Here is a 13,824-nt window from a genome sequence, read left to right as displayed (position 1 = left end):
AATGTCCACTTTGGTTTGGACAGAACATGAGTCTGAAGTCCTACAGATATGATGTAGGTTGTCCTAAATAATGTTTTTCATGTAATAGTTTGACTGTTTGTCCATTTGTCCAGTTGTCCACATCATCAGGACAGAGTTGATCAGAAGTAGAAACTGTATTTGGACTCATTTTTTAGTTGTCGTGTTGACGAAGCCCAGGTCACATGGGCAGAATCTTTTGAAAAAAATGGAGGAATGAAATGCGTCCTATCATGTTGACGTGGACAGGACGACTGGACTTCAGTCCAATGAATTGGACCGAGGAAAGGACACACTGATGTGTTTGTGTGGTATCCTCCTGAACAGAACATGTGACAAATGGACACATCAGGTCCTGTATTCAGTTACAGACAGGACACATGTGGAAGGAGACCAGGATGAGTCTAAGAACTGAGCCCTGAGGAACTCCAGAACTAAAGGACACATGTGGAAGGAGAACAGGATGAGTCTAAGAACTGAGCCCTGAGGAACTCCAGAACTAAAGGACACATGTAGAAGGAGAACAGGATGAGTCTAAGAACAGAGCCATGAGGAACTCCAGAACTAAAGGACACATGTGGAAGGAGAACAGGATGAGTCTAAGAACAGAGCCATGAGGAACTCCAGAACTAAAGGACACATGTGGAAGGAGAACAAGATGAGTCTAAGAACAGAGCCATGAGGAACTCCAGAACTAAAGGACACATGTAGAAGGAGAACAGGATGAGTCTAAGAACAGAGCCATGAGGAACTCCAGAACTAAAGGACACATGTAGAAGGAGAACAGGATGAGTCTAAGAACAGAGCCCTGAGGAACTCCAGAACTAAAGGACACATGTAGAAGGAGAACAAGATGAGTCTAAGAACTGAGCCCTGAGGAACTCCAGAACTAAAGGACACATGTAGAAGGAGAACAGGATGAGTCTAAGAACAGAGCCATGAGGAACTCCAGAACTAAAGGACACATGTGGAAGGAGAACAGGATGAGTCTAAGAACTGAGCCCTGAGGAACTCCAGAACTAAAGGACACATGTAGAAGGAGAACAAGATGAGTCTAAGAACTGAGCCCTGAGGAACTCCAGAACTAAAGGACACATGTAGAAGGAGAACAGGATGAGTCTAAGAACAGAGCCATGAGGAACTCCAGAACTAAAGGACACATGTAGAAGGAGAACAGGATGAGTCTAAGAACTGAGCCCTGAGGAACTCCAGAACTGAACTGGAGGAAGGAGAAGACTCATTAGACTGACCAGCAATACTAGTAAAGTTCAACGGTCTCTCCTCTCTCTCTCCTCTCTCCCCTCTCCCCTCTCCTCTCTCTCTCCCCTCCCCTCTCCTCTCTCTCCTCTCCTCTCTCCCCCCTCCCTCTCCTCTCTCTCTCTCTCTCTGTCTCCCCTCTCCTCTCTCTCTCTCCACTCTCTCCCTCTCCCCTCTCTCCTCTCTCTCTCCCCTTACTCTCCTCTCTCTCTCCCCTCTCCTCTCCCCCCTCTCTCTCCCCTCTCCTCTCCTCTCTCTCTCCCCTCTCCTCTCCTCTCTCTCCTCTCTTTCCCCTCTCCCCTTACTCTCCTCTCTCTCTCCCCTCTCCTCTCCCCCCTCTCTCTCCCCTCTCCTCTCCTCTCTCTCTCCCCTCTCCTCTCCTCTCCTCTCTCTCCTCTCTTTCCCCTCTCTCCTTCTCTCCTCTCTCCTCTCCCCTCTCCTCTCTCTCTCTCTCTCTCTCGTCTCTCTTCCCTCTCTCCTCCCCCCTCTCTCTCTCTTCTCTTTTCTCTCTCTCCTCTCTCTCCTTTCTCTCTCTCCTCTCTCTCTCCTCTCTTTTCTCTCTGTCTCTCCTCTATTCTCTCTCTCCCCCTCTCTCTCCCCCCTTGTGGTCATGTTCAGGTGAGTCCAATCCTCTGCAGGTGGACTCTCCTCTCTCTCCTCTCTTTTCTCTCTCTCTCCTCTTGGTCTCTCCTCTCTTTTCTCTTTTTTCTGTCTCTCTCTCCCCTCTCTCTCCCCTCTCTCTCCCCTCTCTCCCCCCCCCCCCTCCCCCCTTGGTCGTGTTCAGGTGAGTCCGATCCTCTGCAGGTGGACGAGGCCGACAGATGTGATCGGCATCTCCAGAGCCGCCGCCGTCGTATACGTTCATCTGTCGTTTGATGTATTCACTCGCTCCGGTGCCAAGAAATCAATGCCTGCTGGGAAAAAAAAGAGGAGGGGGTGTGTGGGGGGGGCGGTGACAGCGTTGTGGGGGGGGTGTCTGTTAGACGATGGTTACTCATCGACCGTCGTCTGTTAAATTAATGTTGATCCCAAAAAATGTTCCGCTTTACACCAGAAGACAACGGCATGAATAAATATATCGATTATTTCAAAGGCGGGGGATTGTGTGTCTTTGTCGTGTGTGTGTGTGTGTGTATGTGTGTGTGTGCCGTTGTTGTCTGGTGTGTGTGCGTTTGTGTTTGTGCGTGGCTGTCGTTGTCGTCGACTCTCAGACTTTGTGGAAACTTCTGGACCGGTGCCCGGTGGTGTCATGGAAACGCTTGAATCGCTCCGAATGATTCATGTCTGCACGGTCCAACCCTCCCCCACCACACACACACACACACACACACACACACACACACACACACACACACACAGCAGGCAGGAAGACGCAGTTTAACCCTTCTTCTACCCCCCCCCCCCCCCCCCACACACCACACTCTTCCTTGTCTTCTTTCTTCGCCGTCCTCGTCAAATCGCACTATTAGTCACATAGTTTATTAAAATGGACTCATTATATGGATGTCAGAGGGGATCACGTCTGCCTTCACATCCACAAACACCACCGACCTGCAGCTACGACACCCCCACCACCACCCTAGACCCCCCCAGACCTGGAATCAAACCAATAAATCTCCGTACGCCAAAAAACCCCCATTTTATTTCACTTCACATTTCTCACAAACCAGTTTTTCCTTCATTTATTTAATTTTACTTTTATAATAATGTGTTTTATTTAAATACTTTTTACCTTCATTATTGTACAACAATTTTAGTCTTTTCATCTCTTCATGTTATTTCATTCATGTCTGCTTTCACATCCACAAACACCACTAACCTGCAGCTATGACCCCCCCCCCCCCCCCCAGACCCGGAATCAACTCTCCGAACAACAAAAAAACGTCAAAAAAAACACACAATTTATTTCACTTCACATTTTCCACAAACAACTTTTTCCTTTATTTCATTTTACATTTATAATGTGTGTTTTTTTTCCTCTGTTTGACATAAATACTTTTCACCTTCATCATTTTACAATAATTTTACTCTCTTCATGTTATTTAATTCACATCTGCTTTCACATCCACAAACACCACTAACCTGCCGTTTCGAAGACCCCCACCCACCCCAGACCCCCCCCAGATCTGGAATCAAACCATCAACTCTCTGAATGATGAAAAACGACAAAAAAACACACTTTATTTCACTTCAGATTTTTCACAAACCAGTTTTTCCTTTATTTATTTTTACATTTATAATAATGTGTGGTTTTTCATCAAATACTTTTCACCTTCATTTTACAATAATTTTACCCACACACACACACACATACACTAGACCCCCCCCAGACCCAGAATCAAACCATCAACTCTCCAAAAGACAAAAAAAACCACACTTTATTTCACTTCAGATTTTCCATAAAACAGTCTTTCCTTGATTTATTTATTTTTACATTTATAATAACGCGTGTTTTTTCATTTGTTTTACATAAATACTTTTCACCTTCATCCTTTTATAATAATTTCAGTCTCTTCATGTTATTTCATTCACGTCTGTGTTGACACACAATAATCTGACGCTGTTTCGCGGCTGCTTTTTTGGATGAAAAAACACCTTTAATTTAAACCAGTGAGAAAAAGGCCAGAAACAGCATTGACTGTTTTTATATTAAAGTGCATTTAGCTTTTTTTTAATTAGTCTGTATGTGTTATTTCACTGACGTCTGCGTTAACACATGTCTAAAAACGACTTGCATCTAAATATATGTTTATTTCATTGTGAAAGATTCTATTGACAATCAGTTCTGTTCAGAAACCATTTATTTATTAGTTTGATTTAACATGGATGTAATGTGTTTTTAATCTGTTTTATATAAATATATTTATTTTTCACTCATTACTATTATATTATTTCATTCTCATCTGCATTTGATTTGATTTAGTGATTTATTCCAAACATCCAATGGAACTAACAGAAATAATAATATAAAAAAAAATAAAATCAAGACAATCTTAGAAAGAAAAACAGCACAATAGGTTCATTTACATTTACCCGAAAAGGGGCGGGAAGAAGTTCAACTTATTTAATCCCGCCCCTTTTCCATAAAATATTAATAATATATTAATACATTTATCTCCCTCTATATATACATATACACACACACACATCTGTATACACATATGTACATATTTTTATACATATACACACAACACACAAGTACACACACATACACTTACAGACACACACACATACACACACACACATACACATTTAATCAATATTGTATTTAAACATAATATTGTTTTTTTTAAACAGATGTTTGGTCCAAAAAAACACCTGAATTCACCTTTAATTGAACCAGTGACAAAAAGGCCAGAAACACCATTTACTGTTATTTTAAAGGTGCATTTAAACTATTTTTAGGTCAAATTAATTTACATTTTATACGTTATTTCACATCTGCATTTACACACACATTTATAAAATGTCTTAAAATGACTTCAGTCAGAATTTATAAAATGAGTAAAAACTAATAATCAGTTCAGTTTGTTTATCGTGGTCAGTAAACTTAAATTGTGGTTATTATTTGTAGTTTTTCTTCAGATTTCAGCTCCTGGTATTTTAGTGGTTTCATAAACCTGTGAATATCCTGGTGTTCTCAGTGACTGAAAGTCTTCAGTTCACGTCATGAAACTGTAAATTCAGTCCAAAACGTCTGTTGTGCATCTGTAAATAATGTCTGTGAATGGGTTCAATCCTTCTGTTTTAACAGGTTTATGATGCAAATGTTAAAACAAAAGAAACACAAAGAAAACATGTTCAATAATCACATTAAATTATCGCTGTTGGTGATTTTAAAGGTGAGTTTTAGCTCCAAATTAGTAAATGTTAAATCCACTCCATAAATGTAATCTAACACTGAACACATTTAATCCCTTTAATTTGAATGCATTTTATTAAACTCAATATAATATATATGTTTGTCAGTCCAATAAATGTTTGACTTTTTCCTTTAAATTAGAAAAAATAAGTGAACGTATGGTTTTTAGAGAATAATGGGTTGTTTTTTTTTTTGTTTTTTTTATCTTCTACATGAACTTTTAAGGACAAAAATCAATGAAATCATCAAATAAATAATAAAAACGTCACATTTATTAAACCAATGTTTGGTTTTACTGCTGTTTTGTATAAATATAAGAGTTTTAAAAATACAAAACAGCCACAGTTTGTGCTTTATAATTCATTTATTAGTTGAATTTACATATTAAACCTGTCTTCATCATCTTTTCAATAAGTTTCAGTTTTCTTCATCTGAACTGGATTTAAAGGAACAGTAAATGAATAAATCCAATAAACGGTGACACTGACTGTGTTTTTGTGTCGGTCTGGTCACATATTTGACCTCTGATGTGTCGCTCTAATCCAAGCCCTGGTGCATTCTGGGAGACTGTGTTTTGTTTTTTTGTTTTTTTTTACCTTCCGCTGTGACCTTCCTGTCGTCGTCTTCGTGTAATTCTTCTGATGAAAAGCAGCGACGGAGCAAAGTTCAAACAGAAAATGCAGGTTTTTGTGCAAGTTTTGGGTCGGATTTTACAACTGAGCAAAAAAAAAAACAACAAAGAAAAAACAGCTGTGAGTGAACGAATAGAATGAAATAAAGCTGGAATTTTCTCTTTGAATCCCAAAAATGAGTGAATATATAGATAATCTATAGAGAATAATGTGTTTTTATATTTTCTATGTGAGTTTTGAAGGACAAAAATGAGCAGAAACATTGACTTTTACTGTTTCTGCAGCAAAATCACAAACATTTAACAGTAAATTCCGGCTTTATTTTGTTTAACTAAAGGATTAAATAAAGTGCCTGTTTTTTTGTTGTTGTTTTTTTTTCTTGTTTTATATTTTAGATCCAGTTCAGATGAAAAAAACTGGAACTTATTGCAAATATGATAAATTAATCCAGGTTTAATATGTAAATTCAACTCATACATGAATTAAATTGCACAAATTGTGTCTGTTTTGTATTTTTAAAAATCTCATATTTACACAAAAACACATTTAAATGAATAAATCCAGACGGTGACACTGACTGTTTTTTGTTGGTCTGGTCACATATTTGACTTCTGTGTTGTCGCTCTAATCCAAGCCCTGGTGCATTCTGGGAGACTGTGTTTTTTTTTTACCTTCCACCGTGACCTTCCTGTCGTCGTCCTCGTGTAATTCCTCTGATAAAAAGCGGCGACGGAGCAAAGTTCAAACACAGAAAATGCAGGTTTTTTTGTGCACGTTTTGGGTCTGATTTTACAACCGAGCAAAACAAAAACAACAGCCAAAAAAAAAAGGAAGAAAAAAAAAAAGCGACAACGAGCTGCGAGTCGGAGGAAGCAGCGACATGAGCCGAATACCAAACGGCGAGGTGGTTTCAGACGCACGCTGGTGGGGTTGTGTTTGTGGGTGCGTTTCACTGAAGCTGCTGCTTCAAAAACAGACCAAAGAAAAGGTACAAAAAAAAAGAAAGGCTGAAACGGACGCAGTGAAACGGACGCACTGACCTCAGACAGAGCCGAGCGGCGGCTCTGACATGAGACGCTTCAGTCTGGCCTCGGTCCAAATGGACGAACGGCGCCGACACAGAGGTGGACGTCTGACTGGTTTATCTGGTCTGACTGGTTTATCTGGTTTCACTGGTCTGACTGGTTTATCTGGTCTGACTGGTTTATCTGGTCTGACTGGTTTATCTGGTTTCACTGGTCTGACTGGTTTATCTGGTTTCACTGGTCTGACTGGTTTATCTGGTCTGACTGGTTTATCTGGTTTCACTGGTCTGACTGGTTTATCTGGTCTGACTGGTTTATCTGGTTTCACTGGTCTGACTGGTTTATCTGGTCTGACTGGTTTATCTGGTCTGACTGGTTTATCTGGTTTCACTGGTCTGACTGGTTTATCTGGTCTGACTGGTTTATCTGGTCTGACTGGTTTATCTGGTCTGACTGGTTTATCTGGTTTCACTGGTCTGACTGGTTTATCTGGTCTGACTGGTTTATCTGGTTTCACTGGTCTGACTGGTTTATCTGGTCTGACTGGTTTATCTGGTTTCACTGGTCTGACTGGTTTATCTGGTTTCACTGGTCTGACTGGTTTATCTGGTTTCACTGGTCTGACTGGTTTATCTGGTTTCACTGGTCTGACTGGTTTATCTGGTCTGACTGGTTTATCTGGTTTCACTGGTCTGACTGGTTTATCTGGTTTCACTGGTCTGACTGGTTTATCTGGTTTCACTGGTCTGACTGGTTTATCTGGTTTCACTGGTCTGACTGGTTTATCTGGTCTGACTGGTTTATCTGGTTTCACTGGTCTGACTGGTTTATCTGGTCTGACTGGTTTATCTGGTTTCACTGGTCTGACTGGTTTATCTGGTTTCACTGGTCTGACTGGTTTATCTGGTCTGACTGGTTTATCTGGTTTCACTGGTCTGACTGGTTTATCTGGTTTCACTGGTCTGACTGGTTTATCTGGTCTGACTGGTTTATCTGGTTTCACTGGTCTGACTGGTTTATCTGGTTTCACTGGTCTGACTGGTTTATCTGGTTTCACTGGTCTGACTGGTTTATCTGGTCTGACTGGTTTATCTGGTTTCACTGGTCTGACTGGTTTGTTTGGTCTGATTCAGGGTTGGATGCAGGAGGAAAACACACGAGGAACAGGCCAGTAGAGGGAATTATGGGATGGATCAGACCGATGAAACCACCCCAGAGTTTGAGCGGTTTAACTGGTTTCACTGGTTTAACTGGTTTAACTGGTATTTTCTGTCCAGTCTCAGGTTTTGAGTCCAGTTCGTTTTAAGGCGGTGGACGCTGTTTGACTGTTGGATGTGAATTCGGACCTGTATGTGGTCCAGAATCCTCTGTTCAATGACAGTGAAACCTTTTGTAGACCCTGGTGCTAAAACGACTCTAGTCCCAGTTTTTGGACAAAAACATATAAACATGTTGCATCTGTTGAACTAAGTCCACCCTGTAACATATAAATCTGTTGTATTTGTTGAACTAAAAGTGGAGAAAACTCCTAAAGATCTGCTTTTATGTCAAATATTTGAGTATAGTTTTAATTTATTACAATTTTGATTGTATATACCTAATATTTAGAACCAATATTCACTTTTAAAGTCGGTGAAAAGGTTCATTAAACATCTGTGTGTTGTTTATGCGATAAATTATATACATTTATTAAACTGGATTTTATATATTTTGTGTGTTGTTTGTCCTTTCATGTTTTTATAGTAGGTTAAAGTGAAAAAATAATAGACAGATGATACAGATGAAGTTGTGCTGAAAAAACCGATCCCAAACATGGGTATAGTAAACATTTGTTTCTATAGTATATAAAGGCAAAACCAAAAGGACTGAAAAACAGACAAAACAAGCTCAGACCACTAAGGGTTAAGGGGCTTTTAAGGGTTTTTCTTAAGTCGAGTTTTGGTGGAATTTGGAGTTTGATGAGTTTATTTCACTGGTTTATGTTTCATTAATAGTGAAAGTTTTGAAGATTTAGACTTTGACGAGTATTTGGACAGTTTGTGTTTTTCGTTTTTGTTTTTCATATTTTATTGATCGATTTGAGAAAGTTTTGGATGATTTTTAAAAAACGTTCCTGGCGTCGCTGCTGTGGGTGGTTCTGGACATGGTCGGAGCCTCTTGTTGGTTGTGTTTCGAAGGCTGTGGCGCCGTCGTCATGGCGTTGTCGTCACAGTGTCATCGTCATGGCGTCGTCGTCATGGCGTCGTCGTCATGGTGTCATCATCATGGCGTTGTCGTCATGGCGTCGTCATGACCGACTGTTGTGATATCAGCTGATAACCCTGTGTTTGTCGGTGCCTCCGTTCGTCCTCTCAGTCTGTAATGGATCTGATTTGTCGCCGTCGTCCTGGTGGATTAGTGGGATTTGGAGCTTCAGCGACTCCTCTATGGGCTGGAAGAGCAGACCCCCACCCCACCCCACCCCCTCCACCTTTTGTACGTCTACAGCCGGCGTTCTCTAACGAGTGCTGCTTTATGCGGGGGTCCGTCGTCGCAGCCAGTCGGCCTGTTTGGGGTCTCCTCCACCGTGGGGGGTTGGTTGTGGGGGTTGGGGGGGCATCACCACGGGGATCCTCAGAGAAACGGATGTGGAGTCAGGGTTTCAAAACCTTCCTTTAAGCAGCTCCTTTGTGCTCGCAGACACTGTGGTGTTTGTTTGGAGATGATTTGAACAGCTTTGAGACAAACTGGGGAAGATGGAGAACGATGGGGGGGGTGTAAATGAGGGGGGGTTGACCTGAAACATACCTGAATATTCTACAACAACAGGACAAAGGATCCAATAATTACCAACACTGATAGACTGTTTATTTTGAATACAATATTGAAACCAAAACAATGAGAAAATTTAATGTAAAAATAAAAGAAAATATATATGAAAAGGAGCGGGATGAAGTCTAACTAAGCCCCGCCCCCTTACCCCACCCCTTACCCCACCCTTCTACTGAGCCTAAACTCCAGAAGTAACTCCACAGATGGGACACATTTCAAACACAAACTCTGTTCATATTTTCTTCACATGTTGGTTCAGGTCGTCTTTTGCTTTAATTGTTGATGTGATGAAGGTGGATTTAAGGCCTGACGCCGTGGATCCGACAGCTCCGACACACACACCAGAAGAAAAACACACCAACATTTAAACCCGTGGTGTGTTTTTAACGTCCAGCCGAACCACTGTCTTCACTCACAGGTGGTTTTCACATGGACCAGGTCCACAGACTCAGTTCTGTTTGTTCTAACGTCTGTTCTGCTCTAAATGTTCTGTTCCCCTCCAGACCTGTGGAGGCGCTGCAGCGATAACAACTGAGAGGGAAGAAGAAGAAACCACAGACATCTGGGGTCAGGGTTAGGGGTCCAGGCCTTATGTTGGACCCCCTGGTCTACATGGACAGGGGTCCAGTTGTTGGACTTAAATTGTGTCCTTAGGCTGTATTCACACCTGAAAAGTCCTTTGGTCCGCCTTTTTGATTTGGATCAAATGTGGACTTTATTTTTTTCATTTGGGTCGGATCGCATTCACATTGCACTTTTTGCTGGTGGACCAAAATGCGTGAACAGAAGCACGCATGTGACGAACTGCGCTGGCATTGGACAGAAAAGTCGGGGGCGGGGTGAACCAGAGACGGCCGGTGTTGATGAAAATAGACGTGGTGCTCCTACATACAGTTAGCATTTTCGGAATATAAACTGTATTTTTACTGACACAAATTTCCGAAAATAATGTTAACACTCATGAAAAGCTCAGTCGGAGCCAGTTTCATAATACGGACATCTGACCAAATGTCAGTGACACATTCAGTGTCCTCATTGCTCCACGTCTGTCCACAGCTCATGTCTGCTGCTGTTCGCTCTGAACACCCATAAACCTCGGCTACTTCCAGCGGCTACGGTGGCTGGTCAAGCACAAAAAGGCACAAGGTTCCTTGGTTTGGTTCAGTTCGAGGTCGGTTCTATTCACACCAGAAGTGAACCGGCCCAGAGTCTGTTTGGAAGCGGACCAGTGGATGACGCTTGTTTGGTTCGAATCAGAGTTCGCATGTTTGTATTCACACCTAAAAAAGTCCGGACTTTCTGGGGAAACAAACTCTGGTCCGGACCAAACGTGGTAGGTGTGAATACAGCCTTAGTTTCAGTCGGTTTTATCTTCTTCATTCTGCGTGAACGTCTGAGTCGCTGCAGTCTTTCAGTCTGTCAGTGTTTTAGCGGATGATTAAAAGGGTTCAGCGTTTGTGTGTCTTTAGTTTTTGTGTTAAAGCAGCAGAAACACATGAGCAGCTCCTTCATCCATTATTGTACAGAATGTGTAGAATAGTCCTTTGTGTGGCTGGTGTGTGTGGTTTTTACGTCTATTATCCTCAGTGTGAATGTCAGAAAAAGCAGCAGCAGGAACCAGAGGCGGAGCTGGAGCTGCACGAACACATGAGTTATGAACGAATACATGAGTTATTAACCATGAATACATGAGTTATTAACCATGAATACATGAGTTATTAACCATGAATACATGAGTTATTAACCATGAATACATGAGTTATAAACGAGTTATGAACCTGATGAGATATTCGACACTGATCTGAGAGAATGACACATGAGAGGAAACACAGATATATGAACATAGAACAGGAACACACGTCCATCTTATGGTCGTGGTTCTGTTTGTGTTCACCTTTAACCCTTAAAGACACATGTATAAGGAACTGTGAAGCTCAATGAAAAACCTAATATTATTATGTATTTATTGACCTATAGAGTAAAATAATAACTAAAAAATATACATACATTTATTTATTTATTTATCCACCCAGTAATTTAAACTAAGGATTCTCTTTAATATTTCCTGTTTCAGTCTTAAATGTTACGGCTTTTTGTTTCTTTCTTTGTTTTTTCTTTGTTTTTTTTGATTCTGTAAACACACAGTGGAATCAATATAATCATATGTTCAAATAATAAAATGGAAGACAATAAGAATTAGACGGAAAGCAGTTTAAATGTGTTTAAATAATAATAAAATGAAAGTAGGACACAGACGATGAAAGTTGAACATGAGGCTCAAAGGATGAAAATAAGAGAAAATACACAATAAAAACAAAAGAGTCAAATATTAACCTGAAATATTAACTTTAAATGATGTAAATGTGCAGATTGATGTAATTTGTTGCGTGAAACCTTTGTGTGTGTGTGTGTGTGTGTGTATGTGTGTGTGTGTGTGTGTGTGTGTGTATGTGTGTGTGTGTGTGTGTGTGTTTGTGGTCAGTATTTAGTCATAGCACTGGCATGTACTAGTACTTGTACGTGTGCGTCCGTCGGTCACATGTCAGTGTGTGCGTCGGTCACGTGTCAGCGTGCGTGTGCGTGGGTCACATGTCGGCGTGTGCGTACATCTGTGCCGCTCGTGCGGGGGTGTTTGCGTTTCGAGCCAATCCCGGTCCAGCTGGCGTCGCCGAAAGCCGAGGCCGGCGACCGCGCTCCCGTCGCACACGCCTGTAATTATCAACCTCTTCTGCATCGACGGCCGCGTTGGCGTGCATTCAGCGGCGTCTATACACGCCTGATTCGAGCCCTTCACCGCGTACGCCGCGCCTCCGTTTCATCTGCGGCGAGCGCACAGTGTAATTACACACTGACGGCGGTTTGATATTTAGACTGGCTGAAGATTTAAGGTTTCATCCAAAACCAGAGTAAAAATAGGATGGAAGCGGTCCCGCGGCGCCGGCGGGGAAGCCTGTTCACGAGCTGGAGAGCAAATTAGCTTTGTGGAGAGAACTCATCATCAGGCGGCTTTATCTGAGCGCGCTCAGAGGGTCGTACCTGCCAGACGCTGCGTTCCGATCCGTCATTGGTCGGACGTGAAGAGACGGCGCTCTGATGTTTTAAACTGAGGGGAACGAACACCGCAGGTTGACAGTCGCCGTGACGACCACAGAGCGTTTCATCGGTGACCCGCGCACACCTGGGCCACACTACAACTCCCATGGTGCATTTCACCAGCTGAGCTTCAGACTCTGTACACAGCCTGAGGTCAAAGGTCATGATGTGGAGAAACTGAACAACTTTCATCACTGACCAGGATTTAGAGAAAAAAAAGAAAGTTTCTACTGAAATTACCTGAAAAAAATGTAATAAAATAAAAAAGTTCCGTCAAACCCAAACTTTTCCTGAAAACAGTTCGTACTGGGGGGTCGGACTTTTCAGATCCTCTAGAATGTTTTGTGGTTTTTTTGTCTTTTTTCATCTTGTGGGTTCTGTTTTGTTTTTCACTCAAAGCACCGTTCACAGCCTGTCGACGGGAACGCTCCGATCAACGACCAAACGAATGAACAAACAAACGAATGAGTGAATGAATGAACAAACAAACGAATGAGTGAACAAACGAACAAACAAATGAACAAATGAATGAATGAATGACCAAACAAACGAATGAACAAACAAACAAATGAACAAACAAATGAATGAATGAACAAACAAACAAATGAACAAACGAATGAATGAACAAACAAACGAATGAATGAACAAACAAACAAACAAATGAATAAATGAATGACCAAACAAACGAATGAACAAATGAACAAACAAACAAATGAATGAATGAACAAACAAACGAATGAATGAACAAACAAACTTATAGGTTCAACATCCACAATTACAGTGGACATGTCAAATGAATGAATGAGTCAGTTAAACGTTTTCCAACCTGAGGCATCAGTCACTTGTCAATCAAACATCAGTCACTCGTTAATCAAACATCAGTCACTCGTTAATCAAACATCAGTCATGTATCATTAGTTTCAGTTTGTGTGTGTGTATCTTCACTGTGGTGTTCTGTTTAATCTGTGTGTATTATTTGTATTTACCAAAAGGAATGAGTCTTGGGACTCTGAATGAACGAGTGAGTGAACGAACAGACGAGTAAATGGATGGATGGGTGAATGAATGAGTTGATGAATGGATGGATGGATGAGTGACTGAATGGATGAATTAATGAATGAATGAA

General features: G+C 41.4%; 1 protein-coding gene across 1 annotated transcript in view; it reads left to right on the top strand.

Annotated features, from left to right (window-relative positions):
• The window catches only part of LOC115429898 (transcription factor 4-like), a gene marked incomplete at its 3' end in the record, with an annotated part of 164,943 nt that overhangs the window by 111,345 nt on the left and 39,774 nt on the right, over positions 1-13,824 (top strand). The gene's annotated exons all lie outside the window — the stretch shown is intronic.

The sequence above is a fragment of the Sphaeramia orbicularis genome, chromosome 12, assembly GCF_902148855.1.
Source record: "Sphaeramia orbicularis chromosome 12, fSphaOr1.1, whole genome shotgun sequence".
NCBI lineage: Eukaryota > Metazoa > Chordata > Actinopteri > Kurtiformes > Apogonidae > Sphaeramia > Sphaeramia orbicularis.
This window is presented reverse-complemented; position numbering and strand designations above follow the sequence as displayed.